General features: G+C 43.5%; 1 long non-coding RNA gene across 2 annotated transcripts in view; it reads left to right on the forward strand.

Annotated features, from left to right (window-relative positions):
* Positions 1-19,383, forward strand: part of LOC126934139 (uncharacterized) — a 30,448-nt gene extending 11,065 nt beyond the window's left edge. Inside the window, exons 2-4 of one of the 2 annotated variants that reach the window (XR_007718846.1) lie at positions 4,731-4,804; positions 6,916-7,033; positions 18,295-19,383. This is a non-coding gene — a long non-coding RNA (uncharacterized LOC126934139). Of the gene's footprint in view, positions 1-4,730; positions 4,805-6,915; positions 7,034-7,222; positions 8,587-18,294 lie in introns of those variants that run through there. The other variant, XR_007718845.1, reaches the window with a different exon arrangement.
* The last annotated feature ends 381 nt before the right edge of the window (positions 19,384-19,764 follow it).

The raw sequence follows: 19,764 nt of genomic DNA on the forward strand, positions 1-19,764 counted from the left end.
TGTCGTCACTTCTCTAAATCCAGGACCAAGAGACCAAGGGCACTGAGAGGCAGAGCCAAGGTCCATTCTTTGTTTCCTCATCTGAGCCAGGCTATGTTGGAAATTGGGGACAGAGGAGAGAGGATGGACAAAGGGGACATCTAAATTGTATCCCCTGTCCCTGATTTCCTTCTTGCAGGTCTGTGCCAGGTGGGGGACAGTCTGTGGATGATGGTCTCACCTCTACATGTGCTCGTGTTGGGGAAGTTCTCTCTTTTTCCCCATGATATCTTACTATGACATTTACGGGAGGAGAGAGATGGTCTCTGGAAGCATAGGGAAAGGGAGGGTCTGACTGTGCCCCAGAAATGTCTTTGTGGCTACATGTCCAGGAGAGCAGAGTCTCAGTTTTAGCTTTCTCCATCCATCCTCCCCCTTCCCTCTCAGTGTGCTCCAGAATTTCCACCTTAGGCCAGGTACGGTGGCTCACGCCTGTAATCCCAGCACTTTGGGAGGCCGAGCTGGGTAGATCAACTGAGGTCAGGAGTTAAAGACCAGCCTGAGCAACATGGTGAAACTCTGTCTCTACCAAAAAAAATTTAAAAATACAAAAATTAGCTGGGCGTGGTAGCGGGCACCTGTAATCCCAGATACTAGGGAGGCTGAGGCAGGAGAATCACTTGAACCTGGGAGGCAGAGGTTGCAGTGAGCTGAGATTGCGCCATTACACTCCAACCTGGGCAACAAAGCAAGACCCTGTCTGGAAAAAAAAAAAAAAATTTCCACCTTAAAGAGAGTCAATTACTTTTAGTCAGTTCTCAAAAGACCAAATCCTACCACTTAAATGTGACCCAGGTAGGAGAAAGACATTGCCTTGTTGTTCACAGCTTTCCCCTGGCTCATCTCTGACCCCAAGGCGCTCTGTGTTCACTGGGCTGATTTTGCTTCAAAGTTTCAGCTTCTCTTTGTCACTTCCTCAGCCAACCCTGTGCCCTCCCTCTTTCATCCTGTCTCCTCAGTCCCCAGGTTGTGTAGCCTTTACACAATCTTCTCTAGTTTAATCTCCAACAAGCAGCCTCTTTTGCTCCTTTCTCTCTCTGACTAACCTAATTTATCTTGATGTGTCAACCTTTGGGCCACTGAGGCTGTGCTGACCTCTTTGGGGAGCTTGACTTTTGTCCTACTTGGTAACTCCCTCTCCTGGGAGCCATACCAACCTATTCTTCATCACATTTGAGCCTGGTTTTCTAAAAAAAAAAAAAAAAACAACCTAGTCAGGCAGTCAGCCCACGCCGACTAAAGCTGTGAACATCTCTCCTTTCTTAAGATGTGTTTCTCCCTCCTCTCTGCCTGTCTGGCAAGAGCCAGGAGCCAGAGGTGGGGGTGGAAATCTCAGTCACCATCACATCAGCTGGAAAATAGCTCTATAGATGCTGGACATGCTGACGAAAGGGCAAAGTATTCTGTATCATAGCATTTTTATTATATTATAATCATGTATCCTTCTATTATAATCAGGTATCATGTATAATCATGTAGCATGTCATATTTGTATTAGTTTGCTAGGACTGCCCTAACAACACACCACAGTCTTTGGGGAGGGGAGTGCTTAAGCAACAGATACTTATTTGTTCACAGTTCTGGAGGCTGGAAGTCCAACGTTGAGGTGTCAGTAGGTTTGGTTTCTTCCGAGACCTCCACTCATGGCTTGCAAGTGCCGACCCGATTGCTGTGTCCTCACTTGGTCTTTCCTCTGTGTGTGTGATTCTGTGGTATCTTTTAGTGTCCCAATTTCCTCTTATAAGGACATCAGTCAGACTGGATTAGGACACATTCTAATGGCCTTACTTAACTAAAGGCCCTGTCTCCAAATATAATCACATTCTGAGATACTGGGAGTACCTCAAATTTCCCAGCAAAAAATTTGTAGGGGACACAGTTCAGCTCATAACAATATTATTCCCTGATTCCATCATTGACTTACACTGAAGTCAGAGCCAAAAAGATCCATCTCAAATTGCAGTGTGTGGGATTTCAGCTACATGTAAGAAAGGTTCAGGCACTCCCAAATGGAGATCCTGGGAGTGGAATCTCAACTGGGAGAGGGGAAGGAGGGTAAAGATGAAAGCAGGCATCCTAGAAAACACAATACATTTCCATTCAGTTGGTACCCTTTCTAAAATTAGGAGGCTAAGCCAGATGATTTCTGGATCCCACATTTAATTTATTCAATCAATCATTCATTTAGCAGACATTCATTGAGCCTCACCATGCAGCAGGCACAGGAATCCAGAAGCAAGTCCTTGAAGGTTCTTGCCCTTTAAGAGAACTTGTACTTACTGGTAAACCCTGGATAGGGTGGGAGGAAGGTAGGCAGGGGCAGCCAAAATAAGAAGGGTGAAGAATGCTGTGAGGCTTGAACGTTAATGAAACCACAGACCCCAAGCCCAGTGGTCAGCCCAGGCTTGCATATTTCTTTCCTGGCACTCAGCAATGCCCACACCCAGAGTAGGACCTTCTATTTTTTTTTTTTTTTTTAAAGAGTCTCACTCTGTTACCCAGGCTGGAGTGCAGTGGCATGATCTCAGCTCACTGCAACCTCTGCCTCCCAGGTTCAAGTGATTCTCCTGCCTCAGCCTCCTGAGTAGCTGGGACTACAGGTGTACACCACCACACCCTGCTATATATATATATTTTTTGTATTTTTACTAGAGACAGTGTTTCACCATGTTGGCCAGGCTGGTCTAGAACTCCTGACTTCAGGTGATCTGCCCGCCTTGGCCTCCCAAAGTGCTGGAATTACAGGCATGAGCCACCACAACCCGCTGGACACCATCTATTTGATAACAGGCTGCATAAAGCATAACCTCAAGTTTCGGACATCCTGAAAGACCTTGAACTTTGGGCCAGCCCAAGAAAGCTGGAGACATTTCTCAGCCCCATACGGGCACAGGCAGGTGGGAGGAGGGTGTGGCTGGCAGCCCAGTGGAGTCACCCTAGACACAAGCCATGAGGTTTGGGATCAAGTGGGCCCTGACCCTGATCCCACTGCAGCTGCAGGAGACAGGCAGGTGTTCCCCGTTCTCACATCAGACACCTCTGGGGCCTCCTACTGAGAACCGGTCACACCCTCCCTGGGGAGCCCACTGGAGGCCCCTGGGAACTTCTCAGGAGTGTGTGGCTACTGCCAGCAGACGCAGGGCTGCCAGGGCTGGCTGCTTCCCTCTAGAAGGAGCCAGAAGCTTCCATCTAGAAGGTGAGCCTGCCATCTAGCGTCCCAGCCTGGGCCACGCAGGGACAAAGGAGCTTTCCTTGCACGGTCGTGTTGGCCACGCTCAGCCTACAACATATTTAACTGCTGCCCACCTCCTCCCCACCATCGTGAGGTGAGAGCAAACCACCCTGATTTCAGGGTGGAGTTTATTTTTAGAAACAGCTGAAAGTCGTTCTACGCCAAATGGTTTTTGGTGGGAACTCAAAGAGTTTCCCCTGTGGCTTATAACCATCTAAAGGCAGGTGACTAGTCTCAAGTGTATATATATATATCGCACCACTGCACTCCAGCCTGGGTGACAGAGGGAGACTGTCTCAAAAACAAGCAAACAAACAAATGAATTCAGTAGCACTGAATATTAATGCGTGGCTATATAGAGGAAAGGGCTTTAGAAATGAAAACAAAACTCTCAAAAATCATTCTAGTATTCCTGGAACATCTGTATTTACTTGAGGATAAAGTTTAAGGTTATCTCAAAAAAAAAAAAAAATCAAAAGAAAAAAAAGATGATAGTATTTGGCTTTCTTGTCCTTCATTCATCTCACACCACACATTCCTCCTAGGAGTGCCCATCGAAACTAAAGCCTCACTCAGTGCCTACGTACTAAATCACTCCCAATTCCTTGTCTCTAGCTCATGCCTTCTCCTAAGCTGCAGACTGGTATATCCAACTGCCTACTGGACATTTCTTCTCGGATGTTTTATTGTAGTTAGGGTACAGGCTAAGTTTATTTCTAAAATTCAGAGGTAGGTGGCCCAGGGCAAGTTAGATGACACTGCTATCCTCAACGTGTGCTTCTCATCCCTAGGCCCAAGGTGGCTGCATTAGTTCTGATTTGTCTTTCAACCAGTGGAAAGGAGAAAAAGGTCAAAGGAGCTTGTGCCTAATTCTTCTAAGGGCAAAGCATACATTGCTTTTTCTTGCATCCCATTGGCCAGAGTTTGGTCACACTGCCACACTTTCTGTAAGGGAGGCTGGGAAGTAGTCTTTAGCTGAGTGGCCATGTGCAGTTAAAACCATCATTATAGAAAAAGGGCAGGAAGGTATTGAGGGATAATGGGATGTCTACTAGATCCCTCAGATACCACAAACTCAATATAAATAAAAGTAAAATGATCTTCTCGGCCCCCTCTCCCACAACTCTGCCTCTTGCCATCCCCAGTTTGACAAATGACCCACCATTTACCAGTCACCAAAGTAGGGTTGCCAGAGTAAATAAAGGATTCCTAGTTAAATTTGAATTTCAGATAAACAAGGAATAATGTCTTAGTATTGTTATGTCCCGAATATTGCATATACTTTCATGTGCTAAATCTAGCAATCCTAAGGCAAGCCAGGGACCTTGGAGCCATCTGGATTCCTCCTTTTTTTCCCCTTTTCAATTGCCTTCCAAGTTCTACTGACTCTTTTCTGTAATATTTCTCAATTTGTCCCCTCCCCTCCATCACTGCTTCTGGCCATCATCCTCTCTCTCAGATTCCTGGAGTTGCCTCCTGCCTGGCCTTCCTGTTTCCAGCCTTGCCTCTTTAACAGCACGCTTCACAAAGCAGGTAAATGGGCCTTCCTAACAGGCAAATCTGATCATGTCACTCCTCTGCTTTACCTCCTTCCATTGCTCCGTGTGGCTTTCAGAATAAACCTCAAATGTATTAGCCAGGTTGCTAAAGCCTTTGATCATTTGACATCTCTCTGTCTCCCATTCTAGCCCCATCTCCCTGAGGCTGTATTGCATACCCATCGCCTATGCCCCTGCCATGTCAAGCCTCTGAGAGTCCTGTAAGGGCACCATACTCCATCCTTTTTATTTTATTTTATTTTATTTTATTTTATTTTATTTTATTTTATTTTATTTATTTTTAGAAACAAGGTCTCACTGTGTTCCCTAGATTGGTCTTGAACTCCTGGGCTCAAATGATCCTCCTGCCTCAGCCTCCTGAGTAGCTGGGATTACAGCTGTGAGCTATCATACCTGGCTTCTATCCCTTTTCGTATTATGTCTTTTCTATACAGTAAGGGCTTCTCATTCCTGTCGCCATCCCCACAGCCACCCTACCCTTCTCCTTTGCTTGGCAAAATCCCACCCATTCTGAAAAACCCAGCTTAGATGTCACCTCCTCAGCCAGGTGTGGTGGCTCATGCCTGTAATCCCAGCACTTTGGGAGGCTAAGGGGGTGGATCACTTGAGGTCAGGAGTTCGAGACCAGCCTGGCCTACATGGTGAAACCACATCTCTACTAAAAATACGAAAATTAGCTGGGCATGGTGGTATGGGTCTGTAATCTCAGCTACGCAGGAGGCTAAGGCAGGAGAATCGCCTGAACCCAGGAGGCGGAGGTTGCAGTGAGCCAAGATTGTGCCATTATACTCTAGTCTGGGAGACAGAGTGAGACTCCATCTTAAAAAAAAGAAAAATAAAATAAAATAAAATAAAATAAAAGATGCCATCTCCTCCAAGAAGCCTTCCTAACTTACCAACCTGAGCACACAGTTTTGTTCCCACAGTCGTTGACGCTTTATTGTTCAGCTGACTAACCTGTATGTTTTCCCCAACTACATTTTAAGTTCTTTCAGGGCAAGGACTATGTCTTATTTATCTTGATACACTCAGCAACTGATACAGTAATCTGCACTAGTAAACAATTAATAAATGTTTATTGGGCGAATGATGGTTCTTTAGCTTAAAATGTTCATACTCTTGAGCTGAACATTGCTGACCCAGCATGTCTTCATTCGGGGCTTCTCTACCTTTCCCGATGTGAACCTTTCTGCACGAGTCTTAAGCCTGCTCTATCTTTATCCCCATTGAAATTCTGGGCTTTGATTTCTGTGGCTCAATCATGATTTTAAAAAAAAAAAAGCTTCTTGTCCACTCCATTACGCCCCCACATAACGGATGTTGAAATAAAGAAATGACACCTCACCAAACGAGGCCCTAGCCTGTCCCCCTCCCAAGCTGAGTTTCAGATCATGATTCCAGCTGACATTGGGCAGCTGTTAGATGAGAGTTTTTCGCCTGCCCTCCCAACCCCCATGGCTTCCCCCAGCCCTCCTTCATCCCCTGGGGAATGACGTCTCTTTTTTTTGTTTTGGGCCACAGCAGTATTTAGCAGGAGCAGGCAGCCATGCCTTGTTTGAGCTGTGATCTAACACCAGCTGACAGGTGGGTTTCGGGGGTGTCTCTGGGGCCATGGCCTGTTTAGTGGATTTACCACTCTAAACTCAATTACAGGAGACTTTCACGCTCCACAGGCAACTCCAGTCCCTTTTTGATAAAAACTCCAGTGAGTAAATAAGTCATGATGGTGATAGGGGCCTGCCATTTAATATTCATTGAAGTACACATGTTTGGAAATTGGAAGCAGAGTTTAATCCATTTTCATATTTATATCAACATACAGCTTTAAAAAGGATCTCTCTTTTTCTCCAGCAATCTCATCAATTTCTCGTTTGGAAAGATAAAGGTCAAATGGACACATATTTTAGTTTTTAAATATTAGAAAGATCTGAAGTTTTAATTATTAAAGTTTGAGTTTTAGATCTGTTGATTTTCAATGAAGAACTAATTCCCTCATTTTATCTGAACCAGGAGAAGTAGGTAACAAGTAAATCAAAGTCACTGCTGTTTCTTGCAGCTGCATTTTTGTATTTAACTTTGCAACAGGAGCTCAGCAAAAAGGAGAAGTCAAAGATGATGGGGACCTCACCTCCAAGATCTCAGAATTTCAGGGAATGTTTCGTAGCCATCCAAAGTAATGCAAAAGCACTCCTTCTGAATAAAGGTAACATTCACAATATTACAAATGTTCATGCTCACTAGTAAAAGTTCCAGGACTGTTCATTGAGGGAGGCATAACCCTGGAGGGAAAGAGTTAACACGGCGAAGCGTTTGGGGAATTGTTGTGTTGTCTCTCCCCAACTCTCCACTTTTTTTTTTTTTTTTTTTTTTTTAATGTGGATGAATGTTTAAGTATGGTCCTGCGGTTGAAGGCATCTCTTTTAATAATGCAACACCCAGCTTCCTGAGGGGACAGCAGTTGATTTGGAAACGGAATATGGTGCACTCTAAATTCCCGTCCCTGCGGAAGGCTGACTAACTGATAAGTGCCATGAGCTAGCACGGGGACTCATTCTGTCAAATCAACTTGCTGGAAAGGCCCCATATGGAATATTCTCCAGTCTCCAGGAGCTAATGTGAGCAGACACTTGTGACATTAGACAGTACAGCAGGCCTGGCATGAAGAAAAAGTTCACCGTCCGCCGACAAGGTGGTCTTTTAGATGACAAGGATAAAGAAACCAGTGCAAATTTGTTAATGTAACAACTTGGAAAAGTACACTTAAAAAAAAAAAGCCACTCTATGGGGAGAAAGGATCCAAAGAAAAAGGCAACAATAGTACTTGAAAGCTTTCTTGGGGTGTTCTGTCCCTTTTGGAGCTCTGTCTTTCCTCCTGGTCCTCCTTCTAGGCTGGGGTACCTTCTGTTAAATGAGTGAGTCCCAAACTCTGTCATCCCTCACGGTATTATTCCACCTGAAACCGATAAAGTAAAAGAAAAGGAAGAAAAGGAAAAGGAGTGAAGAGAAAAGAAAGGACGATTCTAGTGCCTTTTGCCTTCCTGTAGAAAATTATATCTTTCCTAATTCTGATGGGTGATCGCCTGATTGTTTCTAACTAAGAATTTTTATCTGTCTGATCTTTGTCCATTTGGCCTGGAGGAAAAGTGAAGTGATTATTACCCAGGAAAAGATACAGTGATAAGAGGGTGTTACCTCTGCTTCAAAATACATCTACAAAAATATAAGCAGACATCTATAGCTGGAACAAATGAAAAGTATTTAAGAATTACACAACACTATAGGGGGAGAATGTCGTTATTAAAATCAAACGGACAAATTGGATGGTTTTGAGTATCCGATTCAGAGAAGTGGTCTTGCCTGTTTTTTTTCACCTTTAGTTGGGTCCATGTGATCAGATGGTAATTTGGTGTAGCGTATTTATCCCAGATTTAAAGTAGGAAAAAACACAGCATACCTTTGCGTATAACTATTTCTCAGCTCTTCCATGGAAGCTGAGGAAGCATAGGCTTTAGAGAGAGGCAACCTCGGTTCAGGTCCTGGCTCTGCCACTTACTAGTTGGTGATCTTGGGAAAGCTGCTTAATAAAAATACCTACCTCATGAGATTATTTTTAAAATACCTGCCTCATTAAGAGTATTATAACATGAGTTAATACATATGAAGTTCTGAGAGCAGTCTGGGGTATACTTAGTGCTAAATAAATTTCGCCATGATTTTTATTTAAATGAATCTAGTGAGTTCCCATAAGTTCTTAATTATTATAACTAAAAATAAGTTATGACCACAACTTATTTGTGGTCAAATAAGTTGAGGAATCAGGTTTAACACCTTTTTTTTTTTTTTTTGAGACGGAGTCTCGCTCTGTTGCCAGGCTGGAGTGCAGTGGCACGATCTTGGCTTACCGCAACTTCCGCCTCCCAGGTTCAAGCGATTCTCCTGCCTCAGCCTCCCAAGCAGCTGGGACTACAGGCACCCGCCACCATGTCTGGCTAACTTTTGTGTTTAGTAGAGACAGAGTTTCACCATGTTGGCCAGGATGGTCTCGATCTCTTTACCTTGTGACCCACCCGCCTCGGCCTCCCGAAGTGCTGGGATTACAGGCATGAGCCACCGCACCCAGCCGACACAATTTGTTTTAATCACAGTATTTCTCAGAGCCTTTACTATGCAAATGTGTATTACAAATATCTAAGGAAGAATTGACCTTCTGATGTTTGACCATGTAATCCTTTTTCACAGACAGTGCTGATGCCCAAGTGAGGGAACAATGGGTTTCCCAACCTCCGGCCCTGAAATTAAAGAAAATGTTAGGCTGGGTGTGGTGGCTCACGCCTGTAATCCCAGTACTTTGGGAGGCCGAGGCAGGAGGATTGCTTGAGTTCAGGAGTTCAAGACCAGCCTGGGCAACACAGGGAGACCTCATCTTTACAAAAAATTTGAAAATTAGCCAGGCATGGTGGTGCACTCCTGTAATCCCAGCTACTTGGGAGACTGGGGTGGGGGGATCTTTTGAGCCTGGGAGAATGAGGCTACAGCGAGTTGTGGTTGTGCCACTACACTTCAGGCTAGGCAACAGAGCAAGACTCTGTTTCAAAAAAAAAAAGAAAAGAAAAGAAAAGAAAATTTTGAGTCATAGTATTTGAAACACTAGCACAATAATTGAAAAAATGATCATTGGTTACTCTATAGACCTCATAGGTCTCAGTTAGACCCTGTTTAAAACTGCATTTTGTTAAGTGGGACTGGCAGGAGGCAAAATAGTGTATGGTTAAAACAGACCCTGGAGTCAGACAGATCTGGGTTTGAATCTGTCAAAGCACGTTACTAAATATCTCTAAGCCTCGGAATCCTCAGCTGTCAAAGGATTTGGGGAAGAGTGATACTTACCTCGTTGGCTTGCCATATGAGTTAAGTGAGGTTATGCCTGATTTTGTCGATCATTACTAGACTCATGTAATCACAACAGCAGGGCTAAAGTCTGTCAACGAATAATGAATTACTTCTGTTCTCAACCACTCTGCTCATTCAGAGCCCTTGGTGCGCCTCCAAGGTTGCAGCTGAAAAAGCGAGAACGGAAGTCAGCATCTGTGGGTTGTAGAGCATGCTTTGTGCTTGATCAGGTAATTTATTGATGAACATACATGACCAATTTACAAAGATTACCACATCTCTTTGTGCCCAGTTTTCCTGAAAACAACAAACAAAAACAATAACAGCACACCTTTCCTACTGGTCTCAGGGTAACTGTTATCTGAAATGCTCATGTACATAAGATTGTCTTGCACTATGAAGGCCTATCACTTTTTCAAAAACAATTTATTGAATGCTTACTGTAGTCTAGGAAGTATACTAGGTCTTACATGTAACACCTCATTTTAATTCTCACTATGAGGTGGGCATTATTATACCTATTTTAGAGATAAGGAAACCAAGGCTCAGGAAGGATAGGTCCTGCTAATTTCCAGCAAGCTCTCATAATTAATAAGTGGTAGTGATGAGAATAAAATTCAGATCTGATTCCAAGCCTCTTAGAACCACTGTGCTTTAAAAAATAATAATATTGGCCGGACACGGTGGCTCACTCCTGTAATCCCAGCACTTTGGGAGGCCGAGGCAGGTGGATCATGAGGTCAGGAGATCGAGACCATCCTGGCTAACACGGTGAAACCCCATCTCTACTAATAATACAAAAAATTAGCTGGGGGCCGGGCGCGGTGGCTCAAGCCTGTAATCCCAGCACTTTGGGAGGCCGAGACGGGCGGATCACGAGGTCAGGAGATCGAGACCATCCTGGCTAACACAGTGAAACCCCGTCTCTACTAAAAATACAAAAAAAATTAGCCGGGCGTGGTGGCGGCGCCTGTAGTCCCAGGTACGCGGGAGGCTGAGGCAGGAGAATGGCGGGAACCCGGGAGGCGGAGCTTGCAGTGAGCTGAGATCCGGCCACCGCACTCCAGCCTGGGCGACAGAGTGACACTCGGCCTCAAAAAAAAAAAAAAAAAAAAAAAAAATTAGCCGGGCGTTGTGGCGGGCGCCTGTAGTCCCAGCTACCCGGGAGGCTGAGGCAGGAGAATGGCGTGAACCTGGGAGGTGGAGCTTACAGTGAGCTGAGATCGGGCCTCTGCACTCCAGCCTGGGTGACAGAGGGAGACTCCATCTCAATAAAAATAAAAAATAAAAAATAAAAATTATAGTAATATTAAAACACATTTTAAGTTTGAAATTAGTATTGGCCACATATAATTAATCTCTCTATCAGGTTCTCCAACCTTTTTGCTGTTCTAAAAACCCTTAACTTGGGCAGTAGCCACCAGTTAAATGAATGAGAATGAAGCATTAGGTAGAAAATAAAATGGTCAACACAGGATCCAGTCTCTTAGTTGGATGATTATTTATGGACACTGGCTAGTTGATTGACTTTCCCTGTGACCTAGATATATTTGCTCTGAGTATTACTATGACTAGCATATATTTGAAGACACCAACTGGAGACAGTTTAGTCACCTGTATTAATTGATCTATACCTCCTGATGTCCCTGAATAGCAAATTGACGGAACAGCAGGCAGCTTCAGGGACTGAAGCTGGTAGAGCAAGGTCTCTGTCAGAGAGGAAGAAAATCTATATTAATGATATGCTATAAAACACTTTTTGTTAGTTACATATATTCCTTTACTTTCATTTCCCAAGAATAGCTCAGCTGTCAAAGCATTTCCAAGATTTCCATAGATTCGGCAAATACTGTGCGATCGAATTATTGCTCTGAGAGAAGATACAATTAAAACACATTAATCATTGTAACAAAAGATCCTTATTGAGGCTGACAAAGATGGTGAAATCTGATGAATAATTAGTCTGGTTAATCTTTTAAAAGTGAATTAAACTGCTAACAAGTTAAATCACTGTGATTTTCAAAATAAGCCTCCAGGGTGAGCAGAGATGGGGAATTATTACCATCATTGTAAAAAGATATTTTCTTCCTCTCTCTCATCTCTGGGCTTACACTGGAGACCCTGTCGTTAGAAAAGTGGGACCCTGACAATCAGCTGGGAGAATGGTCACGGTGTGAGGGTGTGTTCTCTGCTTTTCCCCCCAATGATTTCTCAATATTTTGAAAAGAGTCGTACAGTGGCTGGAAAAGGAACTAGACATGACCTTTCAATCTGACCCAGAACTAATGTGGCACCCGCTTACCAGCCATTCTCAATAACCCAGCCATTAAGTGGACCCATCATGTGGTTCTGATGTCTTGCCACTGTAAACCAATCAACCGTAACAATGAGGTCAGTCTTGTATAGTTTCCGCTTATTTTCACCCTTCTCTTCAGTGAGATGGTTTATTCTTCTGGACAACACCTCTCCTCTTAGCATAGGAATGAAAATCAGCTTTGATTCTGAAATAAAATGAGATGGGCAAATATGAACTGATAAATGATGGGAAATGGATGGAAAGGGGCAACAGTCATTTGGGCTAAAGTCTTAACTCTGGCCGATCCTCTACAATTTTTGCAAGTTGTAGTGAATGCTGTAATGCATGGTCCAGATTCCCCTCCAGGAATTAAGGTCTTTTTCCCCCAACCACTGGGAGTGCTACTGGAACTTGGCCCTCAGCTGTTAGTCCCCTAGGAAGATTGTGCTTGAGTGAACAAAATTGCCTCTCCTAAGGTCACACTTCCTGCCAGGATTTTTTTTTTTTTATCAGTGTGGGGTATTAAGATCAGCCCAAGCTGGGACAACTCTGAAAGGTCATCCTAGTGTTTAAAGAGCTCCCCATGACATCAACTGAGGCCTTTGTTGGGATGGCATTACAACTCGACGACTTCTACCCAATCCCAGTTTCTTCTCCTTCTTTCTGTAAATACTGATCATGAGAGCACTCCTTAATCAATCAACTCACTGTGAAACTTCATCTCAAAATCTGACTCCTGGCAGCCTCATCCTATGAGAAGTCACGCTTTTGAGGTGGAGGTCTCTGACGGCTACTGGTCCCACAGAAACAAATGGGAAAAGTGGGTCCACCAGGCTGTCAACTCAGATGGCGGAAAACCTGTCTGCTGCATGTCCTAGCTCCGAATTGCTCCCACAGCAAGTGCATGCCTGTCAACAGATGCCATAAGATTATCAAGAATATTTAAAAGAGACTGGGCACAGTGACTCACGCCTATAATCCCAACACTTTGGGTGGCCAAGGCAGGCTGATCGCTTGAGGTCAGGAGTTTGAGACCAGTCTGGCCAACATGATGAAACCCCATCTCTACTAAAAATACAAAAATTAGCCAGGCGTGGTGGTGTATGCCTGTAGTCCCAACTACTCAGGAGTCTGGGGCATGAGAATCCTTTGAAGCTGGGAGGTGGAGGTTGCAGTCAACCAAGAACACGCCAATGCACTCCAGCCTGGGTGACAGAGCAATACTCCATCTCAAATAAAATAAAATAAAGTAAATATGCCAGGTGCAGTGGCTCATACCTGTAATCCTAGCACTTGGGAGGCCAAGGCAGGCAGAGCACAAGGTCAGGAGATGGAGACCATCCTGGCTAACACGGTGAAGCCCCGTCTCTACTAAAAATACAAAAATTAGCTGGGCATGGTGGTGGGCGCCTGTAATCCCAGTTACTTGGGAGCCTGAGGCAGGAGAATTGCTTGAACCCGGGCGGCAGAAGTTGCAGTGAGCTGAGATCGCCACTGCACTCCAGCCTGGGCGAAAGAGTGAGACTCCATCTCAAAAAAATAAAAATAAATAAATAAAAATATGTAAAAGAGTCTGAGGGTGGGAGGAGAGAGAGAAACTATCACAGACAAAAGACTTATAGCTTTAAAAATTTGTTTTTGAGTTAGTCTTACCTACTTGTCCTTGGCATTTGAAGTCAAATAGACTTTAAGCAAGTTCTTTATTTTAGGTTAGCTACTTAATTTTTCTGTGGTGGCTTCGTCATCTGTAAAGCAGAAAGGCACAATCAGCCTCACCAGTTTGTCGTGGGTTCAGACATCAGTTGCCTAGTAGTCCCAAACCTGGCCTTTTGGTAGGCACTTGGTAAGAATTTATTTATCTTTTATATCCTCCATTCTCCTCATCCCATTTTCCAGATTCCAGGAGAATCACTGCTTTTCTTTTTTGTTGTTGTTTTTTGATTGGCTCTATCTATCCCAATGTTTTTCTGCAGATTCTGTTTCAGGCTGAGGGTATCTGAGGGTGTTTGGCCACCCCTCTTCAGACTAAAAGGTCTGTCTCTAGATGGCTGGTCTCATCGATTCAGTCCTATACATTTAGTTCTGGAGCAGGTGCACTTCATTGTAATCCCCCTGGGAACTGAGACAACTCAGCAATGTCCAAGTGTGATTACTTTTGTTTTAAATCTAGGCTCTGCTCTTGGTTTCATGTGCAGAAGTCATTTCTCCCAACTACACTGTAAGTTATGTGAGGGCAGTTAGCATATGATCTCTTGCAAACCATAGGATCTAGCCTGGAGGAAGAATTTTTTGCCAAATTACTTGGGGTTGTGACAAAGAAACGAAGAGAATATGTCATATTCCTAAAAATTAATATTTCCTGGGATCTTCCCAATCACTATGTGGCAATTTCCAAGCCACTTTAGGTTTTTTTGTTATTGTTGTTTGTTTGTTTTTTGAGACAGAGTCTTGCTCTGTTGCCCAGGCTGGAGTACAGTGAGGCAATCTTGGCTCACTGCAACCTCTGCCTCCTGGGTGATTCTTATGATCTGGGAAGTTTGGCAAACACCGGAGTGGACCCGGTTATGGATCAAAATAGAAAGGACCATGCCACTGGAGACTGGATCCTGACATTTCTTGAGGGTCATCGGAATTTGTATTTCTCACTAATTCTTGAACTAATTCTAAACTTCTTTCTCAGACCTATATCCTACTAATTCTCCCTATCCCTTCTCTCTGCTTTCTTTTTCCATCACCATCTGACATCCTATTTGCTTATTTGTCAATAAAGATAGGAATTTTGTTTTGTTTACTGCTGTGTCATTATCAAGACTGTGGGTGGTATATAGTATAGTAAATGCAAAAAAAAAATAGTTGTCATATTAATTAATGTTTCTCCAGTTGGGAAATGGCTTCTGATATCCTGGCTCTGTTACCTACTGCCTACTTCTATTTAAACGCTTCATGGGAACTTTAAACTTATGTCCAAGATTGAACTCATCATTTCTCCCACCTCAGCCCAAACCGTGTCTTCTTTCAGTGTTCCAGGGCTTGGAAAACAGACTCACCAATCACCTGTTGCTCAGGTTGGAGTCATCCTTGGGTCCCCCAAATCTATATACTGCCAGCCACTAAGGCTTTTTCATTCTACCCATCATCCAGCTCTCAAATCTGTCCTCATTTCTGCAGCATCTTAGTTCAACTCATCATTATCTCTTGCCTGGATGATGATGATGATGATGATGATGATGATGATGATGATGATGATTTGAGATGAAGTCTCGCTCTGTCGCCCAGGCTGGAGTGCAGTGGCGTGATCTTGGCTCACTGTAACCTCCATCTCCCGTGTTCAAGCAATTCTCCTGTCTCAGCCTCCCGAGTAGCGGGGATTACAGGTGCCACGATGCCCACCTCATTTTTTTGTATTTTTAGTAGAGACGGGGTTTCACCATGTTGGCCAGGCTGGTCTCAAACTCCTGACCTCAGGTGATCTGCCCACCTCAGCCTCCCAAAGTGCTGGGATTACAGGCATGAGCCACCACACCTGGCTGCCTGGATTATTGCAGAAAAGACTCCTCTAGTCTTAACCTCCTCCCCAGTCCATTTTCCTTAGAGAGGGATTTTTCTAAAATATTAATCTAATAATCTTCACAAACCTTCTGATGGTTCCATATTATTTTTAGATGTAGTTTAATTGACTTAATTTGACAGACTAGGCCCTTCATGACCAATTTCTGTCATCTACTTCCCCATCTCCTTGACCTCTTGATCCGACAAAAGAAACTATTCATTTTTCTTTTTTTAAATTTTTTTTTATTTTTTATTATACTTTGAGTTCTAGGGTACATGTGCACAACGTGCAGGTTTGTTACATATGTATACGTGTGCCATGTTGGTGTGCTGCACCCATTAACTCTTCATTTACATTAGGTATATCTCCTAATGCTATCCCTCCCCCCTCCCCCCACCCCACAACAGGCCCCGATGTGTGATGTTCCCCTTCCTGTGTCCAAGTGTTCTCATTGTTCAATTCCCACCTATGAGTGAGAACATGTGGTGTTTGGTTTTCTGTTCTTGCGATAGTTTGCTGAGAATGATGGTTTCCAGCTGCATCCATGTCCCTACAAAGGACATGAACTCATCCTTTTTTGTGGCTGCATAGAATTCCATGGTGTATATGTGCCACATTTTCTTAATCCATTTTTCAAACAGACCAGCAGTGGTGAACCAAGAGTGGAATGGTGAGAGCAGTCTGCCTGGGTGAGGGCAGAAATGGGATGCACTGTTTCACAGAACATCCACTTCAGACATCGTCACTGTGCCACACAGAGCACCATATATCCCACTCTTCAGCTTCTTTATCAATTACAGCTTTGGTCTCTAGTCTCTCCCACTATAAGACTTATTAAAATGTCAAATCATAGAATTGCATCCACTTTCTAATGGCACCCAATCCAGAGTAAACCCCTGCTTCCTTAGACCCTCCTGCAAATTACCCAACCGAAGCCCAGATCCAAACCAAATAGGTTTTTTCTAATATCCTATTTCTGAGACATCTCATGGGTCCTCATGGTATGTGTCCTCCCTCTATGCAACAAATAATAAACCCAACTTGTTCAATTACAGATTAGCTGATGATGCGTGCCTGTAGTCTCAGCCTCTCACGTAGCTGGAACTTTAGGCGCGCACCATCATGCCCAGCTAATTTGTGTCCTTTGTCATTTTTGGCTGAAGGGAATTGATAAAACACAAACAACAGATCTTTTATAAGCCTTAAGTACTAAGCAATTGCTGCAATTACTGTTAATTTTAATTATATATATATATTTTATATATATACAAAACTTTCAAATTAGCCCAATTTTATTACTTACCTCTTAATAATTATCATTGCAGTCTTTGTAAAAGATACTTTGGAGGCGGGGCACGGTGGCTCATGCCTGTAATCCCAGCACTTTGGGAGGCCGAGGCGGGAGGATCACGAGGTCAGGAGATCGAGACCATCCTGGCTAACACTGTGAAACCCCGTCTCTACTAAAAATACAAAAAAATTAGCCTGGCGTGGTGGCACGCGCCTGTAGTCTCAGCTACTCAGGAGGCTGAGGCAAGAGAATGGCGTGAACCTGGGAGGCAGAGCTTGCAGTAAGCCGAGATCGGGCCACTGCACTCCAGCCTGGGTGACAGAGCGAGAGTCCTTATCAAAACAAAACAAAACAAAACAAAAACCAAAAAAACAAAAAGGTACTTTGGAACACTCAAGTACACAGTCAAGTCACATGTATATGAGCTCAGCTATATGTATTTGTCTCAAGAGTAAGTTTATAACCATTTGGAATCATTCTTGCTCTCAAGTCTTCAGCTCCCGGCATACTACATATTTCTGGAAATATGTATCTTACTACATATTCTAGTGGAAGGAGAAATTGTCCACATGTACGAAGTACCAACCTCTCTTGCCAGTAGACTTGAAATAACAATAACAGCACAGTGATTGTCAAGTCTAAGAAACACAATTTTGAACACAAAAGCTCCAAATGGAAATGTTCAGAAGTGTCTAGAGTCAGAGGGGAAAAGACATGAAAAGTATTGCACCTTGTGGAATTTATCATGAAGTGGAATTTTATTTTATTTTATTTTATTATTATTATTATTTTTTGAGATGGAGTCTAGTTCTGTCGCCCAGGCTGGAGTGCAGTGGCGTGATCTCGGCTCACTGCAAGCTCCACCTCCCGGGTTCACGCCATTCTCCTGGCTCAGCCTCCCGAGTAGCTGGGACTACAGGCGCCCACCACCGCGCCCGGCTAATTTTTTGTATTTTTAGTAGAGACGGGGTTTCACTGTGATCTCGATCTCCTGACCTCGTGATCCGCCCGCCTCGGCCTCCCAAAGTGCTGGGATTACAGGCGTGAGCCACCGCACCCGGCATGAAGTGGAATTTTAATGAATCTCTACCCTATTTGCATTTTTGTTGCTTCATGCGAAAGAAACTTTTCAAAATTAAAATCAATAAAAACGTTCTTTGATCAACTATGAGTGAAGATGGGTTGAAAAATCTAGCTATACTGATTGTTGGATGGGAATATGCAAATAAAACCAGTTTTGATACAGTTATTGATAAATCTGCAGAAGTTAAATCTCAAAAACAGAAATTATAATATTATTATTCAGCTACAGAACGATATGTAGGTACAAGTTTTTCCCCTTCAAAAAATATATTACAAATTTTAAACATCGTTTTATTACTCTTTTCCTTTTTGTGTCATAGTATCTATTTTATTTTCTTTATTTAAATTTTACAGGCCAGGTGCGGTGGCTCACGCTTATAATACCAGCACTTTGGGAGGCCAAAGCAGGTGGATCGCTTGAGTCCAGGAGTTTGAGACCAGCCTGGGCAACATGGCAAAACCCTGTCTCGGCCGGGTGCGGTGGCTCAAGCCTGTAATCCCAGCACTTTGGGAGGCCGAGACGGGTGGATAACGAGGTCAGGAGATCGAGACCATCCTGGCTAACATGGTGAAACCCCGTCTCTACTAAAAAATATAAAAAACTAGCCGGGCGATGTGGCGGACGCCTGTAGTCCCAGCTACTCGGGAGGCTGAGGCAGGAGAATGGCGTGAACCCGGGAGGCGAAGCTTGCAGTGAGCTGAGATCCGGCCACTGCACTCCAGCCTGGGCGACAGAGTGAGACTCCGTCTCAAAAAAAAAAAAAAAAAAAAAAAAAAAAAACCCTGTCTCTATAAATAAATAAATAAATAAAATTTACAGGCATCATTATATATATATGATATTATATAAAAGAAATTTTTCACTATTTTCATATTTTCTAGCCATTATTTTCTTTCTTTTATCTTATGATTGTTGCCAAATAATTTTGTTGAATAGAGAAGGGGGCATTTAAAAAAGAAACTGCTCTGAATACCCAACTCACTAAGTACACCCCACAGAACAGACTTTCTCAGCCTCAATTTTTTCCCCCCATTTCTTGCCAAGTAATCTCCACTCATCCTCAGGCCTTAGCTAAAATGATATTTCTTCTGGGAAAACACCTTTAAACCTTTTCTAGTCAGAGCCCCTGTTACATTTCCCTTTGGGCCTATCCTTCCTTTTTCGTATTGTCAATGTTTGTTCAATTGTTTATTACCATGGCTAGCTTGTGAGCAGCATAAGGAAAGGGTCTGTATCTTGCTTACTCAATAAATGTTTGTTGAGTGCACCGAATAATGAATCCCCTCCCATGACATCTGAGGAAACAAAGCAAGTAAGTAATTGGCCTTAGCTATACAGTTAGTCTTTGAATAAAATTCCCAAAGCAAGAAGCCTCTAAATATAGAAATTCCCACAGCAGGCTTGTGTTGTAAGAATCAATAGAGCCAACTTTTTTTTTTTTTTTTTTTGAGACAGAGTTTCCCTCTGTCACCCAGGCTGGAGTATAGTGGTACAATCTCAGTTCACTGCAGCCACTGCCTCCCGATTCAAGCGATTTTCCTGCCTCAGCCTCCTGGGTAGTTGGGATTACAGGCACCTGCCACCACACCCAGCTAGTTTGTGTATTTTTAGTAGAGACGGGGTTTCACCATGTTGGCCAACCCGATCTTAAACTCTTGACCTCAAGTGATCTGCCTGCCTCGGCCTTCCAAAGTGCTGGGATTACAGACAGGAGCCAACACTCCCGGCCAATAGAGCCAATGTTACCTTCCCTCTATTCTTTCCCTTTCCTTCCTTCCTTTCTTCCTTCGTCTTTCTCTCTTTCTCTCTTTATCTTTTCCTTC

Source organism: Macaca thibetana, chromosome 13 (assembly GCF_024542745.1).
Source record: "Macaca thibetana thibetana isolate TM-01 chromosome 13, ASM2454274v1, whole genome shotgun sequence".
In the NCBI taxonomy this organism is placed as follows: domain Eukaryota; kingdom Metazoa; phylum Chordata; class Mammalia; order Primates; family Cercopithecidae; genus Macaca; species Macaca thibetana.